Source organism: Schistocerca cancellata, chromosome 5 (assembly GCF_023864275.1).
Source record: "Schistocerca cancellata isolate TAMUIC-IGC-003103 chromosome 5, iqSchCanc2.1, whole genome shotgun sequence".
Taxonomy (NCBI): Eukaryota; Metazoa; Arthropoda; class Insecta; order Orthoptera; family Acrididae; genus Schistocerca; species Schistocerca cancellata.
The window spans coordinates 141,931,294-141,955,719 of NC_064630.1; positions in this window are offsets into that span (position 1 = coordinate 141,931,294).

Sequence of the window (24,426 nt, forward strand, 5' to 3'; positions counted from 1 at the left end):
CTGCATTTGTCGTATTTGGAAAGTATTGCCACATCAACTACTTGGCCAATGTCCACACTTGTAGCTGTGAAAACACCTTTCAGAGGCGTGTGACTTATCTTGTGCCAGCTCCCATTAAAAACTATGGGCGAGTCCCTGTTATTACTATTTTTAGCAATAGCTTCCACAGCAGCATCTTTCATACTTACCTGTGCTAAGTCTTCCAGCAGCAGAGCGAACTGCAATGATATGTTTGTCAAAGTCTGAGGTTGGAGCAGGAAGGTTCATCACACCACATAACACGGCACCTGCAGCCCTGCCCTCACCTATTGACCGTAATCCATAAACCTGTCTAATGTTTATATCATGGTTTACTACAACCCTTAGTAACATGAGAGGAATTGGAAAAACAACATCATGTTTGCAGTAACTGCATATCGAACTCTAATTCACAAGCAAGTCCGACATGTAAAATTGCTTTCAATGAAACACTAAATGTTCCACATTATTTGCAGCGCACATTGTTCTCCACAACATATGATAATAAAGACACATTAATTACTTCATATTTCGTAGTTCCAACATTTACTTTCTTATTTTATTTTCCAATTCCAGCTGGTTTTCTTTTGGAAGCACTTTCACGTATAGTGACAGTAGCAGCACCAGTGGAGAGGTTAGACGCTACAGTCACGTCAAATATTCATGTAAACGATGGATCAAACGAATGCTGAATACACTTTACTTTCTTGCGCCAATCTACAGTCTTCATAAATACTTTCAGACTATGTCTTGGCCTGCTGAAGGAAAGAAACTCAATGACTTCATCAAACTCAATGACTTTCGCAACAAGCACTTACATTTATTAGGAAAGGAAATAATAGAAATGGCACAAAGTAGATTGTCAGCTGTCTCACAGTGTAGCCAAAAGAGAAGGTAACACTCTTGTGCTCAACTATATCTTTGGAAAGGCAGGCTATATGAGGAATGTTTCGTGTCTCATAAACAGATTCTAAATATTTCGAAAATGCATTTTCCTAGAGATCGATTTTCTCATCGAAAAGCTCTTTCAGTATATCCTTAATTGTGTCCTGCCCAGGTCTTAGAATGAAAGGCAGAAAATTCAGCTTCCCACAGCATATATATACAGGGCGGTGGTGCCCTGTGAGCAACTGATGCTGCCGAGAACTGCACAACATGTTATCAGTCTGATATTCCTTCCTGGCCAAGTAGTCGTCAGGATACGTGCAGGAACGTCTTCGGAAAGGGGTTTTTCACCCAGAAGCTTACAGTTCTAAGCACGAAAGCTTGAGGAAAGGCTTCGAGCGGTACATCAGTAAAACTCGCTACTGACAAGATCCTGTTGCACCTAAAGATGTGTTGCGAATCACATACGCTTAATTGCCGATCAGCATCCACGACAAACTAATCACCTGTGGTTCTTCCTATAGGTCCTGGATTTATCTGACCAGATCCAAGAAGACTGTAAATGTGCTAACGGCAGAGGCAATGCTCAGGCTATTAGATGCCGGCGCGCATGCCAACAACCATGAGTGCGGCAACTGACCTTGCGGCACTGGAGCAATGACGTAGCCCGGGCCCCCGAATCAAAACAATCAAGTAAAAATACATAACAGGGCGCCTTTCTGCAGGCGGCCGAGGAACAACAGCAACAGATTTAACCCGGGGTATCATCCAAATCGCAATGGACCCTACCAAAACAAGCTGCACTCGAATTTGGACAACCAGTGTCACCCATGTAATGAGAATTCGTCAACGCCTCGTAATTCTAATCGTGGCAACCGGCAGGTGACCAATGACAGAGTTGGATGCCAACTCAAAACCCTAATTTCGGCAACCGACCCGTGACCGATACGGAACCTCCACCGAATTGGTGATCACCAGAGAATCAAAAAAATGGTTCAAATGGCTATGAGCACTATGCGACTTAACTTCTGAGGTCATCAGTCGCCTAGAATTTAGAACTAATTAAACCTAAGTAACCTAAGGACATCACACACATCCATGCCCGAGGCAGGATTCGAACCTGCGACCGTAGCCGTAATGCGGTTCCAGACTGAAGCGCCTTTAACCGCACGGCCACACCGGCCGGCTCACCTGAGAATCAAACCGTTCATACTGTTGAGATGACAGGTGAACCGTCGTCAACAACGAACGAAATGCTAAAGTAGGTGTGACTTAACCGTATTTACTGATGACGGGTAGGAGGCATCACTTCCTCTGAGCAGCTCTATATGTTAAGAAACAATGAGGATACGAATATTGGACATCTCTGTGATGACTCCGAGTTGTGTGGGAAAACTCCACCAGGAAATGTCGAGGCCCCAGTTGACGTATTTGACAAAGGTGACAGTACGAATATTATTGCAGTTAATTTCCTACAAAGGATTACCGATACTAACCAAGTGCCCAATCTACCAGCGCATAAATGTTGAGTATCTGGTGCTATCAGTGTCAGAAGCCAGGAGGGTGGATAATAAAGTGCACATTAAATTAGAATTTGAGAACGGAGCCATTAGTTGCACATTTTTCGTGGTAAAGGGGCTTTCTGTAAGTTGCTTTCTAGGCATGCGGTTGCTGCGAGGAAGGAACGATAAAATCGACCAACAAAGCTGCCAGTGCCATTTGATAATTGATATTAAATAGGTTATTTTAAATTCAATTGAAAACAAGGCATATCATGATAGATTTGGTCAGGGGCTGAAGTAAGAGGTCATATGATCTCAGGTGATGTGTAGGTACTATCGCCCTGGCTGTACTAGCACCACATTTGTGTTGTCAAATGATGATACAACATGTGATCCTGTCCGCCTGTGCAAGAAAGTTGACAAATCTGACTATTTGTCAGAGGAACAGCGATGGAACTAGCAAACTTATTGATGTGTAATGCTGAAGTTTTGTACGTTATATCTGGTACTTAAGAGGTATCTCTGTCAAACGGAACTTGTTCTCTATAAAACGTATTACTATGAAGTGAAGTCCATGCTATGGATTGGAAAGGAGTGGAAATTCCAAAGCTTTAAAGAAATATATACAGTAGACACAGGTTCCAAACATAGTACATCATGTCTTATTTGTAAATACTTCTCCTTTATCCTGTTATTTTACTTGTATGTTTTATTGTCTATATGTATTTAGTACAGGTCTTGTCTACCATTTAGATATGTTGAATATTGCTCACTGAAAGCTGACAAGCTCTAAATGTTCATAATGTTCCGTTTTACTGAACATAATAGTGAGTATTACTAGGTTAACAACAAGGTTAAGCAGAATGCAAGCAATTCATAATTGTTTAGCGAGAACTCTGATTTACTTAGCACATTTAGACTTAATGAACATTTGACAAAAATAGACTGTTCATTTAACGTGAACAGATGATTCTTAAGTATTTTGTTCAGGTGCTAAATAGGAGCAAACATTTCTTTCTAAGATTCCATGGAAAATACTTTTCCTATGTAGGCGATGCTGGTGGGACAGGCAAATGTCAAAGTTGCGTGCCGCATTGATGCGATGAGTAGGGCCTACGTCAGACAAAAAATAATGTCTTAGTGGCACACCATGAGGTTACATATAGAGTGGGTTACGTGTTTTATGTATGGTGATTTAACTGTGGTCCTGTGTTCTGTTTAATGCAGATAATTAGAGTAAATATTTCTTGAAGTACTGTAAAGGAAAGAATTTATAATCCGTGGGACTACCAAAGAAAAGGTCTTTGTATAAGTTCCTAAGTGAAGTTATTAAAACTGGACTTGTGTGTGATCCCACTGTTCTTTCAGTCGAGTTTGAGCTGGTAAAGTAGTATGTGGGACGGTCGTGCGAACAAAGATGATATGTGGTGCACTAGAGCAGGGGGACTGATGACCTCAGATGCTAAGTCTCATAGTGCTCAGAGCCATTTGAAACACTAGTGCAGACATTATGACAAACATCTGAAAGAACACAGTGCCTGTGTTGTCACATTTGATGATCTAGAAGGACGTGAAACTGAGTGATGACACCTCTCGTCCTCAGTATAAGAAGCAGTCAGAGACAAAACACTCGCACTCAACAAGGACACGTGATGCCGGTGCGTGCTGCGGTTTCAGAACGAGCTCCTTCTTAAATGGCGGGTGCCAATAACGCTGCAGCGTAAACAACGTTCGCCGTGTAGCTCTCCTTGTACGTTGTGTGTAACTGCATCGTGTACGCATCCCATGCAGTTACGTTACTTGACATTTGTTGTTTGCATGTAATTAACAATTTTATATACACTGAAAAGGGCAGTTAAGTTTTTCAATATGTTATGAATTTACCCCAGTAAACAGGTTTACCCACTTATGACGAGTAAGAACCAGAGGTCCCCAATGGAGGTGGATCATGTAAATTAAAATTTCTTTGTGAAATATGTGTACTTAATCGACTTAATGACAAGGCAGCATAGATTGTCAAACCTATGACGCTGACACCGCCCGTTCAATTGTTTCACGAATTCCTTGACCAGCAGCTTGAAGAACATCATTCTATCCTGTCTGAGGAGCGCTCAGCATCTGTCCTTCGTGGGGGCGGTTCCTACTTCACATCCGCACTTCAGCTGTCAGCGGAGACTATGGCCTGCGGTCGCCTGGCAACCACGAATGCACGCTTCAGTCGCTCGCCGCTGCACAACAGTGCAGCAGCCTCCTCTGAAACCACAGTGATGTCATTTTATCACTTTGTACAAAATTTTTTTCAACAACTACATTTACAAATAAAAATTGTATGTTGAACAAACAAAAAGAAACTGTAGTGACTTTAACACTCCAATTAAGTTATTTGTGTGAATAATAGAACATACAAAAAATCTGTAAACTAGGTGGAAACTATAGACATAACTGTATCTCATGAACGTCTACATCTACATTTATACTCCGCAAGCCACCCAACAGTGTGTGGCGGAGGGCACTTTACGTGCCACTGTCATTACCTCCCTTTCCAGTTCCAGCAGCTTATGGTTCGCGGGAAGAACGACTGCCGGAAAGCCTCCGTGCGCGCTCGAATCTCTCTAATTTTACATTCGTGATCTCTTCGGGAGTTATAAGTAGGGGGAAGCAATATATTCGATACCTCATCCCGCAACGCACCCTCTCGAAACCTGGGCCGCAAGCTACACCGCGATTCAGAGCGGCTCTCTTGCAGGGTCTGCCACTTGAGTTTGCTAAACATCTCCGTAACGCTATCAAGCTTACCAAATAACCCTGTGACAAAACGCGTCGCTCTTCTTTGGACCCTCTCTATCTCCTCTGTCAACCCGACCTGGTACGGATCCCACACTGATGAGCATTACTCAAATATAGGTCGAACGAGTGTTTTGTAAGCCAACTCCTTTGTTGATGGACTACATTTTCTAAGGAATCTCCCAATGAATATCAACCTGGCACCCGCATTACCAACAATTAATTTAATCAAAATATCCACGGGTGTGCTACCGGTCTATAGTGTCCAACGGGCAAAATATTTCGGCGATCATACATGTCGCCATCATCAGGTGAACTGACGGACTGAGCTCCTGTGAACGTGCCGGCACGGAGATCCGTACGCTATGGCTGCTCAGAGGGAACTGGGTTCGGTCGCGGCGGCGGCTGATTTAAATACCCTCCGCCCGCGACGCGCTCCGTCCGCCGTCCGCGCCCCGCGCCACGGTCGCGCGGTGGAACAGATTGCGACGGCGTCTGAGATGGCGTCGGTGTGATGGCTCTGTCCGCCGTGGTCGTCACAACTATACGTTTGCTCGATTTACTCTTGATTAACCCAATCGCTGGTTCCCAAGCCTTGCTAAGATTATAGCCACAGTCACGGTTTATGAGGTCGTCATTGGTGCGAATTTAGATGGCCTCTCTAACAACGCTGTCCCAGTATCTCGACGTCTGTACCAGAATCCTCGTGCGGTCATACACCATGGCGTGATTTTCCGACAAACAATGTTCAGCGACCGCCGACTTGCTCGGATACATCAGTCGAGTGTGCCTCTGGTGTTCACGGCATCGATCCTCGACGGTACGCATCGTCTGACCAATATACGACTTGCCACATTGACACGGAATCTGGTACACGCCGGCCTTCCTCAAACCGAGGTCATCTTTGGCGCTCCCCACCAGTGCACGAGTTTTATTTGGAGGACAAAACACAGTTCCGACCTGGTGTTTCTTCAGAATGCGGGCGATTTTCCCCGAGAGTGCGCCTGTGTATGGAATATATGCAGTGCTTACCTCCTCCCTCGTGACTTCATCCATCTCAACAGGTTGTGCTGCAGTGGTTGGGCGGAGAGCACGTTGAATCTGCCACTCTGAGTACCCATTCTTTCGAAATACAGTTCTCAGGTGTTCCAATTCCTGGGTTAGACTCTCTGCGTCAGAGATAGTGCGCGCCCTATGTACTAGAGTTTTAAGTACCCCGTTCCTCTGTGAAAGGTGGTGGCAGCTGTCTGCGTGCAAATACAGATCAGTGGGCGTTGTCTTCCGATACACCCCATGACCTAGGGTGCCGTCAGCCCTTCTCTTGACCAAGACGTCAAGGAAAGGTAATTTACCCTCCGTTTCAGTCTCCATAGTGAATTTGATGTTGGGGTGTATGGAGTTTAGATGTGTAAGGAAGTCAAGGAGTTTATCCATACCATGTGGCCAGATGACGAACGTGTCGTCCACGTAACGGAAAAAGCAAGTAGGTTTCCATACGGATGACGACAGGGCTTCCTCCTCGAAGTTCTCCATGTATAAATTCGCTACCACTGGTGAGAGTGGGCTACCCATGGCGACTCCCTCCGTTTGTTCGTAGTATTCTCCATTAAAAAGAAAATACGTGGAAGTCAAGACATGCCTAAAAAGTTCAGTGGTCTTCACGTGAAACTTCTGACTAATCAGTTCTAGTGACTCTCGAAGGGGTACCCTCGTAAACAAGGAAACGACGTCAAAACTCACCATGATATCTGACTCATCCAACCTGAAGCTATCAAGGCGTTTAACAAAATCCACGGAAATACGGATGTGATGAGGGCATTTACCCACATAAGGACTTAATATTTCCGTCAGGTATTTGGCCAACAAATATGTAGGTGCCCTGATGTTGCTGACAATGGGGCGTAATGGTACACCCTCTTTGTGAACCTTCGGGAGTCCATATAGTCTAGGCGGTACCGGACCTTGGGGTAACAATTTCTTAGCGTCACCCTCCGGTAAATCTGCGTCCTTGAGAAGCGCCCTCGTCTTGTTCTCCACCTTCTTTGTAGGGTCAACGCTGATCTTCCGGTAGGAATCGTCATTTAGCAGGCTCTGCATCTTATCAGTGTAGTCCTTATGGGAGACAACAACTGTAGCATTGCCTTTGTCAGCCGGTAAGACAACAATTTCAGAGCGCTCCCTCAGATCACGAATGGCCGCCCTCTCTTTACTGCTGATATTTGACTTCATCGGCTTGGATTTCGTCAAACTCTAGTACATAGGGCGCGCACTATCTCTGACGCAGAGAGTCTAACCCAGGAATTGGAACACCTGAGAACTGTATTTCGAAAGAATGGGTACTCAGAGTGGCAGATTCAACGTGCTCTCCGCCCAACAACTACTGCACAACCTGTTGAGATGGATGAAGTCACGAGGGAGAAGGTAGGCACTACATTTATTCCGTACACAGGCGTACTCTCGGGGAAAATCGCCCGCATTCTGAAGAAACACCAGGTCGGAAATGTGTTTTGGCCTCCAAATAAAACTCGTGCACTGGTGGGGAGCGCCAAAGATGACCTCGGTTTGAGGAAGGCCGGCGTGTACCAGATTCCGTGTCAATGTGGCAAGTCGTATATTGGTCAGACGATGCGTACCGTCGAGGATCGATGCCGTGAACACCAGAGGCACACTCGACTGATGTATCCGAGCAAGTCGGCGGTCGCTGAACATTGTTTGTCGGAAAATCACGCCATGGAGTATGACCGCACGAGGATTCTGGTACAGTCGTCGAGATACTGGGACAGCGTTGTCAGAGAAGCCATCGAAATTCGCACCAACGACGACCTCATAAACCGTGACTGTGGCTATAATCTTAGCAAGGCTTGGGAACCAGCGATTGGGTTAATCAAGAGTAAATCGAGCAAACGTATAGTTGTGACGACCACGGCGGACAGAGCCATCACACCGACGCCATCTCAGACGCCGTCGCAATCTGTTCCACCGCGCGACCGTGGCGCGGGGCGCGGACGGCGGAGGGAGCGCGCCGCGGGCGAAGGGTATTTAAATCAGCCGCCGCCGCGACCGAACCCAGTTCCCTCTGAGCAGCCATAGCGTACGGATCTCCGTGCCGGCACGTTCACAGGAGCTCAGTCCGTCAGTTCACCTGATGATGGCGACATGTATGATCGCCAAAATATTTTGCCCGTTGGACACTATAGACCGGCAGCACACCCGTGGATATTTTGATTATCAAATACGCCAGGAGAAACTCAAGAATCACAACAATTAATTTTATATGATCATTCCAGTTCAATTACAGAAGTAACTGCTACCAGTGTGTGTTCCGCTATCATATACTCATTCAATAAAGGATCCTTCTTTCTATGTATTCGCAATACATTACATTTGTCTATGTTAAGGATCAGTTGTCACTCCCTGCACCAAGTGCCTATCCGCTGCAGATCTTCCTGCATTTCGCTGCAATTTTCTAATGCTGTAACTTCTCTGTATACTACAGCATCATCCGCGAGAAGCCGCATGGAATTTCCGACACTATGTACTAGGTCATTTATATATATTGTGAAAAGCGATTGTCCCATAACAATCCCCTGTGGCACGCCAGGGTTACTTTAACGTCTGTAGACGTCTCTCCATTGAGAACAACATGCTGTGTTCTGTTTGCTAAAAACTCTTCAATGCAGCCACACAGCTGGTCTGATATTCCGTAGGTTCTGAGTTTGTTTATTAGGCGACAGTGAGGAACTGTATCGAACGCCTTCCGAAGTCAAGGAAAATGGCATCAACCTGGGAGCCTGTATCTAATATTTTCTGGGCCTCATGAACAAATAAAGCGAGTTGGGTCTCACACGATCGCTGTTTCCGGAATCCAGGTTGATTCCTACAGAGTACATTCTGCGTTTCCAGAAATGACATGATACGCGAGCAAAAAACATATTCTAAAATTCTACAACAGATCGATGTCGGAGATGTAGGCCTATAGATTTGCGCATCTGCTCGACGACCCTTCTTGAAAACTGGAACTACCTGTGCTCTTTTCCAATCATTTGGAACCTGCCGTTCCACTAGAGACTTGCTGTATACGGCTCTTAGAAGGGGGGCAAGTTCTTTCACGTACTCTGTGTACAATCGAATTGGTATCCCGTCAGGTCCAGTGGACTTTCCTCAGTTGACTGATTTCAATTGCTTTTCTATTGCACAAGTCACGAAATATCTATTTCTGCAACAATGCAATAACTACACAAATGCATGATAATATCCCTCGCTCAGGTAGATCCTCCTCCACGGCTCTCTATCCCACGAGTTGAGCCGAAGTGGAGATGGAGAGGACTTACCATATTAAAAGAGTCATGTAGTAGAAGGCAATATTTGTTCAATCAACGGAGAGTCTATTCGAAACATCGATGCTTCCGGATGTTGCATAGGAGCTGAAAGTACAGCCACAGGCCGGCCGGAGTGGCCGAGCGGTTCTAGGCGCTACAGTCTGGAATTGCGCGACCTCTACTGTCGCAGGTTCGAATCCTGCCTCGGGCATGGATGTGTGTGGTGTCCTTAGGTTAGTTAGGTTTAAGTAGTTCTAAGTTCTAGGGGACTGATGACCTCAGAAGTTAAGTCCCATAGTGCTCAGAGCCATTAGAACAATTGTTTTTTCAGTAGAGCCACAGAAAATGCCGAAGCGTTCCATGACTTTATCGCCTTCCTGTGCAATCATCTCTTGTTCTAAGAGTTCAAACTGAGCAGATATAGATTCTCTAGTTCTTGTCTATTTAATGACTAAACGCCATTCAGATCTCTCTATTTCGTAGGATCCATCATTGACTCAAGCCACCACCTCGTCTACTAATCACCTATTCCATTTACGTTGTGATTTACATGTGTTTCAGGGAAAAAGCAGGCGAGGTTGGCTGCAGATGCTTAAGACGTGCTCTTTGTTTTATTAAGGGCCAGAATCACCTGAGATATTTAAAATGGAGATTTTCCTGCTGTAAAAAACATTTTGTAGCAGAAATTACGGGGGCTGTCGGTCATAGTTTCAGAAAAATGACGCCCGTCAGCCCTCTCACTGGCTTTGTATAACAAAAAAATAACTGCCAGTGAGTGCAAATACGAGGATGGGCTCCAATAAAGTAATCTAGTTAACATAATTGTAGAAACTTCAGTATGCTGTACTGCAGCATTCAATTTATGCACAATGTAACCATAACTGGGTTGCATCATTTACCGAATGTTAAATTAACATCGCACCTTCGCGAAATCCGTGCTACAATCCTTCCATTGCTGAGACAGGAGGTAACGTCACATGGGATAGCGATGTAATCAGTGAATCTTATCACTGAAATCCTTTCACTCTGAATTTTAATACCACTCTTGAACCTTTGCGTTATTTCAGTCATAGTTTCTTCGGTATTTAGATGAAAAGCAGAGACTAAATCTCCATCCGCTTCTGAAAACATTTATTCCATTTTTAATCCAAGCACTTTGTCCTTGGTCATCCAATTTATTTGTTCCCTCTTCGTTCTTGTACATATTATACATAGTTATTCCTACAGATTACTCCTATTTTCACAGATTTTCGAACGTCTTACACGATTGGCTGTATCTAAACCTTTTTCCAGATCGGTAAATGAACGTATCTTAAGTTTTCTTCAGTCTTCCTTCCATCATGAAGCTCAACAGCAGAACTACCTCTGCGATGCCTTTACCTTTCCCAAAGCCAAACTGATCAATCTCAATTTTCTTTTCCATTCTTCTGTACATTATCCTTGACAGCAGCTTGAATGCATGAGTTTCAAGCTGATTTTGTGAATGCTTCTGACACTTATCTGCCCTTGCAATCTTCGGAATTGTGTGGATGATATTTTTTCCGAAAGTCTGATGGTACGTCGTCAGTCTCGTAGCTTCTACGCACCAAATCTAATGTTCGTTTATTGGCCCCCCAATTGACCTCCCAATTATTTGGTTGTTAGTAAGGTGTGTGATCACCATGGACGGCAACGCATTTTCTTCAACGTGCTGCCATTTTGGGTGTACCGTCGTATGGTGAGAGGTGGAAACACGCATTGTACCCAGGAACATTGCCAAACATGATTGTTTTGGTGCTCCGGATGTTATGGTGTGAGAAGCATAATATCACATGGCCGTACTGACCTACAAATTTTTTAACGCGGTGCGCTCACGTTCAACGTTTCATTGCACTGTACTCCTTCTCCATGGGCGTCTTTTCAGGGGTGGATTAGGAACTTACTCCATTTTTATGGATGACAATGCGTACCGCACGAATAGGCAGGTGCAGGTCCTCTTGGGACGAGAAGACAGGTCTGCCCATGCTCCTCCCCCCCCCCCCCCCAATACCTTCGTCCCCTTCCTCAACTTAAATCCCATTGGGCATGATTGAGATGCATTAGGGAGAGGTATGCAGCACGTCATGCTCCAATGACGTTCTAACGGCTGTTAACAACGCTGATGGGAGTGGAACGCAGCTCCTCAAGAGATCCTTAGATACCTTGCGTTCAGCATGAGGGCACGATGCACAGCATGCAGCATACATTGCCGTTCGTGGTGATCGGATACCTTTTTAAGAATCATGCCTCACCTTTTGTAACCTTCAGGGGACCATCGTAAATCCCGGTGACTTTCAATGGAAGTACCATTTCTGTCCATCTCATTGCGTATTTCTTCCAGTTGCCTTCGGTACCGTAACGTAGCAGTTCTTTCTATATATGGTGCCAAACTGTTACTTGGCAGTGACACATGAAGCGAAAGTCACTTTCGTCCTGAAGTTCGGCGCAGCAGTGTAGTGTTCCGAATAACGGACATCACGTCGCCTCCACAGAATCGCACAGGGCAATCGGCGGTCTACTGTGTCAGATTGCCGCTTAATAGAGTGCGGGATATTATGAACCTATTCCTACCAGGACCGTTGCAGACAGATGCACCTCATAGGCTTAGGATGTCGACGGTTGAGTCGTGGCCTTTTGTCGACAATTGGACACAAAACTGAAAGACTGCAATGGAACGGCGAACACCGCATCAGTCCTACTGAGCTGACGGGCAGGTCGGAGTGTGGCCGTTATGGTCTGGGATGTGTCCCCACAGTCTCAATTAGATCCCGTTTTCCAGCTGTCATGAGCAATGAATGCTGCACCTAATGTAGCCATTCTTGATGGCCGTTTGTATCCACTTGTGGCGTTATAGTACCCTGATGGAGTTTCCATTTTTCAACAGAACAATGCAACATGTCACCGCTCTGTAGTGGTTTCACGAACACCCCACTGAATTCCCGAGTATGGCTTGGCGTCCCTGGTCACCTGATATTAACCCAGACAAGCATTTATGGAATGCTGCCAGCTTCCTTGTATTTTACACGAGGTAAGTGCTATTTACACTAGAGCAGCTGTGGATAACACTGCAAGATGCTGGATCAATATCTCACCAAGACGATCCGAACACAAGTCGATGCCTTCACGTGTCACTGCAAATTTGAGGGCTCATGGAGAGCCACTTGCAGTAAAATCGTATCTAAACCGTAGATACGACTTTTTGGCATTCATTGCAAGATTCAATAGGGAGGCAAACATACGTTTCAGTATCTTAGAATTCAAAGTAGTTAGAAAAATATATAACTAAAACCATATCAGAAGTTAAATTCTTAGACGATATGCCTGAGCCCCACACATTAACACTGGAGTTCCTAGAAGCCAAATTATTTCTGTTGTAATCAGTATCTGAGAAAAAAAGTAAGTAAAGAATAACCATTGACAGACTACAGGAAATTATAACCAATTTTCAGCGTTTGCTCTCAAACAATCTAAAAAAGGCATTTCACCTTGTTGCATAACTACATTAAAAAAAGATATACCTCTAAATCTCATACGTAAAAACTTAGTACAGGTTCATGAAAGGAATTCCTTTATGTAATATTACAATTTCAAGAGGTACCTGAAGTTCCTATATTGAAACACTTACTGGGAGCCGGCCAGAGTGGCCGAGCGGTTCTAGTCTCTACAGTCTGGAACCGCGCCCGCTACGGTCGCAGGTTCGAATCCTGCCTCGGGCATGGATGTGTGTGATGTCCTTAGGTTAGTTAGCTTTAAGTAGTTCTCAATTCTAGGGGACTGATGACCTCAGAAGTTAAGTCCCATAGTGCTCAGAGCCATTTTTTGAACTTACTGGGAATCATATAACGTTCAGAATAAAAAAATGTTCAAATGTGTGAAATCTTATGGGACTTAACTGCTAAGGTCATCAGTCCCTAAGCTTACACACTACTTAACCTAAATTATCCTAAGGACAAACACACACGCCCATGCCCGAGGGAGGACTCGAACCTCCGCCGGGACCAGCTGCACAGTCCATGACTGCAGCGCCTGAGACCTCTCGGTTAATCCCGCGCGCCGTTCAGAATAGAACAAGCAAGACGAAAAACCTCTTTGTTGCAGACACGGTGCGTCATTATCTGGAAGATGTGTAACGAAACAGTCTATATCCTGGAACGCAAAAGTAAGACTTTACAACATGATAATCAAACTGTAAACATTGATTCATCGGAAACATTGCCAACTGTTTGCACATCACTAATTGAAGACCTATAAAACAAGGCAGTTCTTATCTGGGCGACAAAGAAAGCTCGAGCATTATATCAGGATGCTGAGAAAATCTACGTTACTTTCAGAAAACGACGATAAACATTTTACGGTCACCTTGTCAGAATGAAATACAACATGCGGACCAAAACAATTCACACTCTTGTCATGCCAGTGAAAGTTAAGACCACTTATTCCTTGAAACTGAAAGATATCTTCAGGAAACTGTTATCACATGTGATGTGATACTATATAGATCTACATTCAAAATACTTGTCGAGAATTACCAGTTTTCAGAAAAACCCAGAACTGGAGTTCACAGAACTTGGACAGAAGACCGGAAGAGAGTCTTCAGCGATAAAGTGAAGAAATTCTTTGATAGGAAGAAAGCAAACTCATCAACAAAATAAACTCAATCACGCTACTCATAAAGGCACTGTCACGCAACAAAAATTATAATAATGAACATATAAACAGTAGAAAATTAAAACGTTATCATGAGTATGAGAACAAAATAGACATAAGGCACAGAGATTTCAGAGAAAGAGGAACTCTAGGAAATGAAAAAGGTCTCAAGGTAAAGGAGGGTACTTGGATGAAAAAAGGATAAATATTGTCTGCAGAAGCAGGGTAAACGACGTTGGTCTTTTATGAGGTAGGGTGTCATTTGAAACTGGAAATATCATTCAGTTCTCTGATATTGTGCGGAAGATTATTTCAGTGAGAAGGTATTGAGATTAAACGGACAGAAACGATTTTTCTCTGGTGTAAGTGAGTGTTTCCTTTGTGCTACTCAGGTAGGACCGTTCGGATTGAAGAGAGTAAGGAATTTATACGCTGATCTGACATAAAGGCATTGCAATACACGAAAATTCCTACTCCTTTCCTCACATAATCAGATAACTGTGGATAATATGGTGAAATATTATCAAAATGACGGAAGTCACAGATATGTCGTACGCAATTGTTCATTAATATCTCCAAGCACCTCGAACTTTCCGGAGAAAGATCTTGTAGAATAAGATCACCATAATCAACAACTGGAAATACAACCATTTATAGAGAGAGATCGGCTTTTTATATTTCTGTAAGTGCCAGGAGATGTAGATGCGGGAAGATGTAGACAGCATCTTTCAATCTGTCTCTCTTTATAGAGCATTGTTTAGATTTTCATCTAATATCGCCGGCCGAAGTGGCCGTGCGGTTAAAGGCGCTGCAGTCTGGAACCGCAAGACCGCTACGGGCACAGCTTCGAATCCTGCCTCGGGCATGGGTGTTGGTGATGTCCTTAGGTTAGTTAGGTTTAACTAGTTCTAAGTTCTAGGGGACTAATGACCTCAGAAGTTGAGTCCCATAGTGCTCAGAGCCATTTGAACCATCTAATATCGCTCACAGACAATTCGCCGGTGAAGAAAGATTTTAGATTCTAGTACGCCGGGAAAGCCTACGAAGTCACTCAAGAAAGATTTTACTTTGTTCAGTTTGAGGAATAAAGATGATAAAGTGATAGAGATAACCGAAACAGTTAGTTACATCATTCGGAATATTATTTTCTCGAAATGGTGCGTGACAAGTCAGTTTACAGGATACGAATACGTGACATTAATGAACGAATAATTATTTAGTGCTAATCTTACAAGTACATTAAAAAACTAATATTTTTTTACAGGCAACCAGTCTTAAAATAAAAATTTGTCCTCGAAACAGAATGAGTTGTCCAGGAGAAATCAATTTAGGTTAAATTTAAAACCTGCTCGTTACCTGTCGGACATTTTATGGTATTGCGCAAACGGTCAAAAATTTTTGTTGCTGCATGTTGAACTCCTTTCTGAGTTACTGACAGCTTTAATATGGGTAATAAATACAGTTTCTCCCCTATGGTGTTGTAGATATGGAAATCACTATTGTTCTCAAATTGTGATGGGTTATTTACGGCGAATTTTATTAGTTAGAGTATGTATTGTGATGGTATAGTTAAAATGCCTGCTTCAAGAGGTGCGTACATGATGACAGCTAGTGAAAATCACATATTATTCTTACTGCTTAGGTTTGTGCAATCAGTACTTTCTTTCTAAGCTTTAAGTTTCCCCAGAAAATTATTCCATGAGGTATTATTGGACGAAAATATGCAGTATCTGGGATGTGACATGGCGGGGTCTTAGAAAGCCGGTACTGCCTCTACGGCTAGATCGATCTGTTTGACCGCAATTCATTGAGGCGCTAAACGCTGTTGCCTAGAGTAAACTCATCAATACAAACCGGCTCAATAAATTACATCCTGCTCGGTAAACCTCGGGCGACGCACGGCTCTTTGACAGCCCCTCGAGTAGGCTTAAATGTCGCCTCGCAGCGCCCATGCGAAGATACAGGGTGATTGTGTAACGATGTTGCAAACCTTCAGGACTGTTGACGAAGGGCAAATGTATCAATTTGAGGTAAGTGAACTCTGTCCAGAAACAATCGAGTCGAAATCTTGTAACGTCTCTTAGCAAAAGACATATTATGTAATAAAGAGAAAGTATTATGTGTCATGTTTTGTTCTTGTATAAAATTATCTACTGATTTTATTTAGATAATATCTGTGTCGGCGAGTACTGAAACCGCCACAGACGATACTTATTAAATATCAAACAAAGATGAGAAAATGTGACTAGTATAAATAGTACAGAACGAACATTAATTTCTCTGTCATCTTCTTGGAGTAACGTGAGTAGGAAGAGCCTGTGACGCTGTACGTTTGCGTAGCATTCTTTTCTCAAGATTGTGAGAGGGACGCCATTAGACATAGCTTTGGAAAGGTGTGTAATAACTTAATTTGTTTAAATGTTTTGAATAGAGTTACTTAGTGAAACCTTGCATTATGATTTCTAATAAGCTTGCCTGGTATTTTATCCAATACTATTAAGACATTTTCAGTTGTTTAATTATTATTCGTGGTGCAGAGCTGCGCTATGAACGAACGACCCGCTGCAGCGGCACATTCAAACTGCATTAAATGATATCAATCATACCGCAAAGAAGCGGGCAGGTAATAGTGAACTAAAATGATTTCTTTCAGCTTTCCGAATTGCAGAGCAGAGCAGCAGATTTTATGATGTGTTTTACAGGTTGACGCGGGCTGCTGATAATAAATTATTAACAGTGCAAAAAGATAATTTACCTTCATAACATAAAAGAAATCTTGCTGTGCATAGTTCTGGTCTGGCCAACCTTATAGTCGAAACATCTTTTTCTATGACAATAGTCTCATGTTCTCGTATTAGTCGTGGTACTTATTGGTGGCCGGCCGAAGTGGCCGAGCGATTAAAGGCGCTGCAGTCTGGAACCGCACGACCGCTACGGTCGCAGGTTCGAATCCTGCTTCGGGCATGGATGTGTGTGATGTCCTTAGGTTACTTAGGTTTAAGTAGTTCTAAGTTCTAGGGGACTTATGACCACAGCAGTTGAGTCCCATAGTGCTCAGAGCCATTTGAACCATTTGAACGTATTGCTGTTTTACTGTTAACAAAAATCCACTGCAGAATTTTGATGTTGAACAAACATTGCGTTCTGTAACATCAGGATTGATAACGAAATAATTTTCAGTAACCTTCTCAATAAATTTAAAGTGAGGAAGATATGTTGAACTTTATGGCGAGTTACAGTAACGAAAAAAATGTTCCTTTAATAGAAAGCCAGATCCAGAAGAATAAGAACATAATATATTTTGTTTTGTTGAAAATTAATGATCCAAAGAAAGTCACAGCGCAGCATCACTAAAAGGTATTTCGGGGCTCTTTTCGTAGCAACATATTTTATCTCATATATTAGTTGTTACGCGAGTAATAGTAAGACAAAGCAAATAGTAAAGAGCCAGTGAAACTGTCGCCCAAAAACGCGGGGCCGAATTTGCAGTGCCCACGAAAATAATAACTGTTTTATGTGTTTTGTTAACAGTAAAACACCAATAAGTACCACGACTAATACGAGAACATGAGACTATTGTCATAGAAAAAGATGTTTTTACTATAAGGTTGGCCAGACCAGAACTATGCACAGCAAGATTTCTTTTATGTTATGAAGGTATATATATATATATATATATATATATATATATATATATATATATATATAGTGATAAATGTATGTATGTGTCTCATGATTAATGCCATGTATTAATGAATGTACAAAAATTCTTTCATGAAAAAACGCACCACTGCAAGCGAGTTAGAGGAAAATATCCTGATAGTACTGAGAAACTGTAACGACTACATAATCCGGGGGCAGCCGAACCCCGAAATCAGATAAACTAAAGGTAAGACTACAGTGTAGTTGTCCTGTCTGTAGAAGCTTAACTCCAGTGAAGTGATCTCATATCGCTAATGGTGTGCGTAGTTTGACGTTAGTATTTATCACAGGGCAAAGTTGAGTGTAGATAGTAATTTTTAGTGTGCAGTGTATTGTAGATAAATTAGAAGTCAGTACACCCAGCAGTATTCATAAAAAGCTTTAAAATATCTTGCCTAGTGTGTGGAACGAAGCACAGAAAATTCAATACGTAATGTCATAGATTCAGGGTGATGCAGCGTTGTGGGCTACGGAAGTAGCAGACAGCTGCATGACGTATGAGCAGTTCGAAAGGGCGTTTTTGTCGAAATACTGGTCGCCTTGTATACAAGAACGGCTAAGAAAAGAAGTATACAATCCCGAACCGTACTCACCCCGTCTTGGGAATCTGAGACGGTATTTCGAGAAGTATATAAACAAGACGCGCTACTGGGATGAGCCTATCTCACCAAGAGACATAGTAAGACTCCTAAAATCACATTTACCCATTCATATTAAAGAGAAACTAATACACGTACCAGAGAACGACATGGAACATTCCCTGTCTGTTCTAGATTCAATAGACTTAATCCAGGAAGACGTAAAAGCAGCGTGTGATCACTCACGGAACAATGGAGCAGGGTGTAAACATTACAGAAATAATAGTTCACCAAACCACAACCATGGAAATGGTTGGGGCGGTAACAAGCGGCAAGAGCACTCGCAAAATGGTAATAATGGTAGAAGTCAGAATGGCTATGGGCAGCCGTCCCATAATAAAAAGTGTCGATTTGACGACCGGTACGATTCCGGACCGCCAGGGACCAAGCGCTGGATAAATGCGCCAGGTCAGTGGCATAGCAATTACAGCGGCAGTAATCGCAATTGGAATCAGAATCAGCGACCAAGCCCACAACGGCAAGGTAATGACCGATACGATAACAACAGACCACCACTGCAAAACGCGCCTATTGCGCAGTCGTGGCGGCCTACAAATCAAAACGTACACATAGTAGAGGTCGCGGACAATAGCCTTCAAGTACCTCGCAAGCAAGCCATCCAACAAACTAGAATCGGCCACGATATGCTCTCCGTCGCTGGCCGAGGGGTGGAGTGAGAACAACACGAATGACAATAATATGCCTGGCATACATATGGTGCGATACAACGACGGTATCAGTACGGATAAAGATCTACTGACCGAACCCCGTGAATATAATAAGGATAGCAACGAAAATGTGCAAGCCGTAATAGAAGCGAAATCAATGATGTTGCAGTGAATATAATCATCGACACAGGTGCCTCAGTGAGTGTAATGAGTACAGAATTGTTTAAAGCACTGGGGAAGGGTCGTAGCATACCGACTTTCCCGGTTAATAATTGCAAGGTGTCTGGAGCTATAAGTGCATAGAGCCAATTAGTTAAGCACCAGGTGCAGGTGGAGATTTGCAAGGAGGGTGAAGCCATAGTGAGCTCGTTCCTCATTGTTTAACGGGTTAAACGTGGCCTGCATTCTGGGAGTAGATTTTCTCCGTGAGAGGGACGCAGTGATCGACCTCTCCTCGGGAAAACTAAGCATAGTTAATAAAGGTAGGAGGATTGAGTTGTCTATGATAAAATCGAAGGAGATACTTGTGTCATGTTGCAACCGAATTAATATCAAATGTAGGAACCCCTGAGTACTACACCTAGATGATTATTCACATGTGGCATATCTCTATTATCCTTGTAAGGAAGATAGAAATTTTGAAACAGATGTTGATGCATTTCAAACCAAAGTACAGGAATCTGAAAGTTCAAGCAACATACAAAAGCAACAGTTGACGCAGCTGCTATCGGAATATACCATGGTACTTACTGACCGACCAGGAATAATCAAGGGGTACCACTATCACATTGAGGTGATGCCCCACAAAACGTACTGTCGCCCATCTTACTCCATCCCTTGGTCGAGGAGGGAAGTAGTGGCTAAAGAGATTCGGAAGATGTTACAGTGGGATAGTAAAACTATTAATTCAATGACCTCTCAGATATAAATAGTAGCAGTCAGAAGATTTCAGTTGTGTTTTAGAGTATAAGTATGTTAGCTTTAAGAAAGAATTTGTGTGTATTTAAAATTTTGAGAAAGCAAGCATAGCATGAAAATAGAACCAACAAACTGAGCAATAGCATGCAAATTGAAGACTTTGTTTACAGACAATTAGTGTCATTAAAATACTATATGCTCATCAAGCAATGAACAATCTTTTTGTTGACAAAGTAATGAATAATGTCTTGAATCATTTTTCATTTGTAGTAAGCAAGTACAATTAATTATGAGATTTCATATAGAAATGTAACAGGTGTAATTGTGTTAGAATTAAGGAACCCTGAGAGAGAGTCTCTACTGGACAAAAAATGACTTTATAGTACGAAACAATTATGTGATGTAACGTTACTGCCAATAGTGATCTGAGAACGACACTGGAGCAGAATTCAATCAAAGACAAACCCGTTCCGTATAACCTACGCTTTGTATGTATCGATGCTTCAATTGAAGCCTGTGTACTTGGTACACGTCCATGAGTATTAATTACGCGGTACGCGAATCAAGTCAATCTACGCGGAAACTACACTTAAGTCCTGTAGGACAGATCATTAAAAAAAACTAATACTAAATGAAGTATTTATTGAGCAATATGCCCAAGTCCAGCTGTCATGCACATGGTAAAATCTTTGCTAGATGGGTGATAATCTGGCAAGCTACACCGAAAAAGGAAAAGAATACTATGTACCAAAAACCACACACCTTTAAAATATTTTTTAAAAAGCCATATATGCCTAGTAACAATACTAAAAGTGTGTAATGACATGGTAAACACAATGGACTCAATATAGATGAGAGTGATTATGCTAAGAACAGTTGATATGAATTAAAAATATTTGTGTGCATAAACAATCTATGAAAGGACGGAATATTGTGTGTAGTAGGGACAGAAAATGACTGTTGTATCTGCACCAATATATACGTCGGAATAAGTGTTGAGTGACTAACTGTCATAGTGCAGTGCTCAACGAACGATGAATTTACTGTGTGTAAAAACGGTAGTTGGTGATCCGTTCGGAGTCGATTCAAACAAACATCGCTCGACTGCAACATTTAGTGTGTGAGAACCGAAACATTTTCGCGTGATGAGAGACGCTCTGGCAGCGTATCGATTGTGAGAACAAATGAAAGTGTGTAGTACAACGTGCGTGTGACGAAACCCTAAATACCAGTGTCACAATGCGATTGACTTGTGAAGCCACAAGAAACCCGTAATCATGCCAAAACATCCTGTGCATACCAGCGAAACGACGGCTTACTGAACAATAAACGCTTTTAACCAAGTTGCATTTTCTTCCACAGCTAATAATCTGTATCCTTAAAGACAGTACGCTGTTGTGGAATATTTGTTTCATGCGTTGTGACGGGGAGCCATGCGGAGAAGCAGAGACGGATGTCGTGCCGCCAGCCAGCCGGTCGCGGGAAACAACTGCAACACGCCGACTACATTGGTGAATGGTTCGGCACGGTTCGCGACTGCGCGGGCGCCACCCCAACACTCCGTCGCTGTTACGGCGAGCAGGTCGTCGACCCCAGCGGTCGTTGGCACGCCGCGTTCCAGACGACGCTACGCAACAATTGCTTCGCGCCGCCCGCTCCCTACGACATTGTCGACATTCAACCGAACATTACCAACTACGCTGTTAATGTACTAATATGAAAATGATTTATTGGACACGAAATTACGTGACAAACATTTTTTTCTTTCCATTACTGTGTATAAACTCAAATATTCATTTGTTCGATGATGTATGTTATATGTTTTCGTCATATTAGTGAAGCAAACTGACAAGTATGCTATACTATGGTAGAACATTTGTCGTGAGTAAGTGTAGAGACAATCCATTACACTGCTGTTAAACTATTTAATGATTGACTTTCAGTGTGACACAGAACACAAATATTACCACGAATGTGAAAGAGAGTAGAAGGTACATTTTCAACAAGGGGACTAAAAGTTTAACATTTTGTCATTCATAACCTTCGTTATCTGTGAACATTTGATAAATGCCAACGCTTTTTTTGATGAACAATCAGACTGCGTATTACGACAAACCAGGCGAGATGACCATGGCTCCGGCGCAGTTTTCCCAGGTTTTTTGACCGCACGTAGCCCGATGGGGGAACCAGAAAACTGTAATGACCCTGGGACTAGGTTTACGATCACCACGCAAAGTGTGAGAAAACCATAAAGAGTGTAATTAAAACTATAGTGCAAAAGAGCAAACAAGTGAATAGTGAATAATCCAAATAAGGTAACAAATAATGACGAAACGGACAACGGACGTTAGTGTCAGCATATTGCCGAACATTCTTAACCTTAGTCAATTGCTGCCAGGGAGCATTGTCACGTCTCTTAGCATTCAAATTGCATTAAATGAAATTAATCATACCGCAAAGAAGCGGGCAGGTAATACTGAACTAAAATTATTTCTTTCAGATTTCGGAATTGCAGAGCAGAGCAGCAGATTTTATGATGTGTTTTACAGGTTGACGCGGGCTGCTGATAATATATTATTAACAGAGCAAATAGATAATTTACCTTCATAACATAAAAGAAATCTTGCTGTGTGTAGTTCTGTTCTGGCCAACCTTATAGTAAAAACATCTTTTTCAATGACAATAGTCTCATGTTCTCGTGTTTGTCGTGGTACTTATTGGTGTTTTACTGTTAACAAAAATCCACTGCAAAATTTTGATGTTGAACAAACATTGCGTACTGTAACATCAGCATAGTTAACGAAATAATTTTCAGTAACCTTCTCAACAACTGTAAAGTCAGGAAGATATATTGAACTTTATGGCGAGTTACAATAACGAAAAAACTACTGGCCTTTAAAACTGCTACACCAAGAAGAAATGTAGATGATAAACGGGTATTCATTGGACAAATATATTATACTAGAACTCACATGTGATTACATTTTCACGCAATTTGGGTGCATAGATGCTGAGAAATCAGTACCCAGAACAACCATCTCTGGCCGTAACAACGGCCTTGATACGCCTGGGCATTGAGTCAAGCAGAGCTTGGATGGCGTGTACAGATACAGCTGCCCATGCAGCTTCAACACGATACCACAGTTCATCTAGAGTAGTGACTGGAGTATTGTGACGAGTCAGTTGCTCGGCCACCGTTGACCAGACGTTTTCAATTGATGAGAGATCTGGAGAATGTGCTGGCCAGGGCAGCAGTCGAACATTTTCCGTATCCAGAAAGGCCCGTACGGGACCTGCAAAATGCGCTCGTGAATTATGATGCTGAAATGTAGGGTTTCGCAGGGATCGAATGAAGGGTAGAGCGTCGGGTCGTAACACATCTGAAATGTAACGTCCACTGTTCAAAATGCCGTCAATGCGAACAAGAGGTGACCGAGACGAGTAACCATTGGCACCCCATACCATGACGCCGGATGATACGCCAGTATGGCGATGACGCAAACACGCCTCCAATGTGCGCTCACCGCGATGTCGCCAAACACGGATTCAACCATCATGATGCTGTAAACAGAATCTGGATTCATCCGAAAAAATGACGTTTTGCCATTCGTGCACCCAGGTTCGACGTTGAGTACACCATCGCAGGCGCTCCTGTCTGTGTTGCAGCGTCAATGGTAACCGCAGCCATGGTCTCCGAGTTGATAGTCCATGTTGCTGCAAATGTCGTCTAACTGTTCGTGCTGATGGTTGTTGTCTTGTAAACGTCCCCATCTGTTGACTCAGGGATCGAGACGTGGCTGCACGATCCGTTACAGCCATGCGGATAAGATGCCTTTCACCTCGACTGCTAGTGATACGAGTCCGTTGGGATCCAGCCCTGCGTTCCGTATTACCCTCCTGAACACACCGATTCTATATTCTGCTAACACTCATTGGATCTCGACCAACGCGAGCAGCAATGTCGCGATACGATAAACCGAAATCGCGATAGGCTACAATCGGACCTTTATCAAAGTCGGAACGTGATGGTACGCATTTCTCCTCCTTACACGAGGCATCACAACAACGTTTCACGAGGCAACGCCGGTCAACTGCTGTTTGTGTATGAGAAATCGGTTGGAAACTTCCCTCATGTGAGCACGTTGTAGGTGTCGACACCGGCGCCAACCTTGTGTGAATGCTCTGAAAAGCTAATCATTTGCATATCACAGCATCTTCTTCTTGTCGGTTAAATTTCGCGTCTGTAGCACGTCATCTTCGTGGTGTAACAATTTTAATGGCCAGTAGTGTAATAGATACGTTTTAGATCCCATATTTAACGGACATT